The sequence below is a fragment of the Elaeis guineensis genome, chromosome 4 (assembly GCF_000442705.2).
Source record: "Elaeis guineensis isolate ETL-2024a chromosome 4, EG11, whole genome shotgun sequence".
Taxonomy (NCBI): Eukaryota; Viridiplantae; Streptophyta; class Magnoliopsida; order Arecales; family Arecaceae; genus Elaeis; species Elaeis guineensis.
The window spans coordinates 45,451,011-45,455,363 of record NC_025996.2 but is presented as its reverse complement, the minus strand read 5'-3'; positions in this window follow the sequence as shown (position 1 = coordinate 45,455,363).

Genomic DNA, 4,353 nt, shown 5'->3' with positions numbered 1-4,353 from the left:
ACTTAGTATACCGGTTTCGGCATCTCTCAATACTCAGCTTATGTAGTAGATCGGCCGTTGAATTTTCGCTTCTTCCTTGATCAGAACTGCAGCGAGGGCCACAGGGGAAACCGCCAGGTATAGGAATAATTCCTCTCCAGGCTCGGGCTTTGCCAATAATGGTGATGAGCCGAGGTAGTTCTTCAGCTCTTCGAACACCTGCTGACATCCAACGGTCCAACAGAAGTTCTTGGGCTGCTTGAGGGTCTGAAAGAAAGGTAGGCATCGCTCGGTCGATCTCGAGATGAAGCGATTTAGAGCCGCTACTTTTTCGGTGAGGCGCTGAACCTCTTTTATTGATCTCGGGACGGTCATCTCCTGGATGGCGCGAATCTTTTCCGGATTTGCCTCGATCCCGTGCTCCGATACCATGAAGCCCAGGAATTTTTCTGAGATTACTCCAAAAGCGTATTTGGCTGGGTTCAGCTTCATCTTGTATTTTCGGAGGGTCTGCTCTTTACGAGCATGTCATCCACGTAGACTCCATGTTGCATCGATCTGTTCTTTGAAAATCTTATTCACTAGCCGCTGATATGTCACCCCTGCATTTTTTAGGTCAAAAGGCATGACCCTGTAACAATAAAGACCACGGTTAGTTATAAAAGTGGTTTTTTCTTCGTCCTCAGATGCCATCCTGATCTGATTGTAGCCGGAGAATGCATCCAAGAAGATGAGAAGCTCGTGGCCCGAGGTTGCATCTACTAGTTGGTCGATTTCTAGGTAGAGGGGTAACTGTCCTTCGGGCAGATTTTATTCAGTTTTTTGAAGTCTATATACATCCTCCATTTGCCGTTCGCCTTCTTAACCAAGACCACATTGGAAACTCAGCTCGGATAGTTGACCTCTCTGATGAACCCGACTTTCAGGAGTTTATCAACCTCCTCGGCTATTGCCACCTGTCTCTCCGACGCATGACTTTGAACTTTTTCCTTCGTCGGCCGATGTTTGGGATCGACGGACAGGCGGTGTTGCATGACTTCAGCATCGATCCCTGGCATGTCATCGGAGTCCAAGGTAAAAATGTCTGCATTCTTTTGCAGGAAATTGATAAGCTGCTCCGCACCTCCTTCTCCAAGTTGGAGCCGATCCTTTACCACTGTTCCTCATTCCCATCATTCAAAGGAAATTGAGACAAGATCTTCCATTGGCCGCCCCGTTCTTCTGTCAGGTCACGTGGGTGTCCAATCCATCAACCGGATCAGGGATCAGGCTGACCACTTCTCTGCAGGGCTATATTATAGCAATGCCTTGCCAGCGCTTGATCTCTCTTAACTTCTCCGACCCCTGGTTAGTAGAAAATTTTAATTTCAGATGGTAGGTTGATACTACAGCCGGAGGGCGTTGAGGTCGGTCGGCGAGAATTGCGTTGTAGGCTGACGGCGCTTTCACCACCAGGAAATCCACCAGACCCTGATTATTTTGGATATTCGACCTGCAACTATAGTCAAGGTTATTACTCCCTCCACCAGGATAGCATCACCGGTAAACCCTACTAAAGGGGAGCTAATCGGCCCAAACGATCGTCAGGGATGGATATTTTTGAGAAGATGTCGTAAAACAAAATATCAGCCGAGCTTCCACTATCAACAAGAATGCGGTGTACATCATAATCAGCAATATTTAAAGAAACTACAACCGCATCATTGTGGGGGAACCGGATCTCTCGGCGTCTTCTTCAGTAAAGGTTATGGGTCCTTCAGTTCTTTGCCGCTTGGGCGGTCCGGTCGATCCGCTGGCTGCTCCCTTTCGAGGCTCTCCAGAGATGGTACAGACGATCCCGATTGGAGGTCGATTTTCAGGTTGTTCTTCCCTCCTCGGTGGCTCCGATCGTGGCAGGGCCCTCAGTCGATTTCCTACCTTCAGGCCGGTGTCGGATGAATTTGTCGACCACTATTGTCGGAGGAGGAGGGGCCTGTGAAATCGGAGGTGAGGCCGAAGCCTGAGATCTGACTGCGAGGTCGTGGATCGCCTGGTGGATGCTCTGTGGGGAGGCATCGGATGAAGATCTAGTAGAAGAAGGAGAAGAGGATGTCGGAGAAGATGACCGAAATCAGTCCCGTTGAGCACTCCTTTAATAACAAGGGTACTGCAAAGACACACGTCCTTCCTCTAGCGCTAATTCTGTTGGTGCAGAATTCCATCGAAGTCGGAGAAGCTAGAGCTGGGATGACCGCGGCCGCCGTCGGAACCTGCAAAGAAAATCTAAATCGGAGTTGGAGGTGCTCCGGCAAGACCCTCCGACGCTCAAGTCAGTACTCTGCTTCAACAGAAATGGAGTGCTCGAGCAAAAATTTTGACAGAATTTCGAGATAGAGTTACCAGCTTAGAAAAGAACGTATCTGAGAGGTCCTTATTTATAGATGGAGGGTGTAACTGACCGACAGCGACGTCTGTAACTGTCTGGTAGTGGACCGCTCAGAGCCGCATGAAGTTTGTTACGGAGAGTAGTGGCATCAGGGGTTGTTCAGGGCCACATGGAGCTTGTTGCGGAGAGTGGAGTGGTATCCGTTATCGGGACTTGCCAGAGAGAGGTGGGGCTGCATGGAATCCGTTGCAGCGAGTGGAGCAGGATGGCGACTTTTGTCGTGGCTTGTCAGAAGTGGTGGAACCACATGGAATCTGTTGCAGCGAGTGGAGTAAGGTAGTGGCCCTTGTTATGGCTTGCCAGAGAGTTTGGATCCGTCGGCTGAAGCTCGATTGGGATGCCTGATAGAGCAGAATGGCTCTTTACATCATCGTTCTAGGAGAGGCTCGGATATTTGAGGTCGCTGACGAATCTACTGTTGTCGGATGCTTCGGGTGCTGACGTTTCAGCAGGGAGTCACCTGCTGTAGGAGCTCGGACGGAGATTTTTTGTTGACAAAGTCCGAAGAAATCCGTCTGGCATTTATCTGATGCGGAAGCTCATCTGAAGATCGTCCCCGGGGAAGTCCAATTTTATGGGGAGCCTGGTAGGAGGTCGGCCGATGATGGACTTCGGATAGTGCTGGGAGGCTCGACAGACATGGAGCGATCGGCTATCGCAGGGATCCAGTTGCCGAGAGCTCGTCCGTCATAAGAAGCTCATCCGGAATCCATCCGCTGGAGAAGTTCGGACGGACTTCGATTCTCGTGAGAGGTCGAAAAGGAGCCGCTTATTGTAGGAGCTCGGCGAGGATCAGTTGTCGTGGAGGCTCAGAGTAGTGTCCCACTGTAGAAGCTCGTCTAGAGCCCTCGCTATGGGGTAGCTCGGTTGAAGTCTACTATAGTAAAAATTCAGAAGAAATTTATTTATAGTAGAGGCTTGAGTCAAAATTTGCTTATATCGATGTCTGGGATAGACAACCCGTTATAGGGTTCGGAGTAGACCGTTCGTAGTAGAAGTTCGGCTCTCGCAGAAGCTCGATCGGGATCCGAAGGCGATCGACCGTCGTAGAAACTTAGAAGGAGTCTGGTTACTGTAGAAATCTTGTTGTTGGGGAAGCTCGGATGCTGATGAAGCTCGAAAGAAGTTCGGAGTAGGGTCATCCGCGGCCGAAAGAAGTCCAGGAGAGACTCGGGGAATGGTTGGCTGCTGTAGGAGGTTGACTGTCAGTGAGGCCCAGAGGGCCTTTGGGGCGGCCCGATGGGTGAACGCAGAAGTCCATTGTCGGAGAAGTCCAAACGTCGAGGGAGTTCGGAGAGGCGCCACGTACAAGGTCGGGAGCCGGAAGAGCCCGAAGGATCGATCTTTTACAAACTTCGGCCGGGGGGTATTTTATACCCAACAATGGTATTAGTATAGTTTATCTCTAAGGAATACGAATTGTATCAGTAGATCACAGCTCGTCCTGTTGGAGTATAAACTATCTAAATTTAATTATAAGATCTAAGATTTAATCTAGCATACTACGATCTATCTTTTCAAAGCACGTACCGTATCCAGGGATCACGGCACATCAATAGAGGGTATAGGCCGTGTAGGCTGGATCAATACCTCAAAAAAATAAAAAGATATGAAATAAAAGTTATTTTATTGCATAAAAATTAAATACAAAAAAAAAATCTGTTTACAGGCTTCATCAATATTTCTGGATTGAAGGGACTTAGCCATGCATGAAGCTCTCTAGCTCATAATCTCCCAATATTTGATCCCTAAAGCTTCTTGAATTTTTTTCTATATTTTTTTCATATTTTTTCTCTAATTTTTTTCTCCTCTTGAGCTTATTCTCGGATCTCCTATTTATAGATGATTTTTTCATATTTTTCTGATCACAAAAGGAATCCTAAAACTCTTAGAAAACGTATTGATCTCTAGAATATTCCTAGCTGTCGGATCTGGATTGAACCACTCGG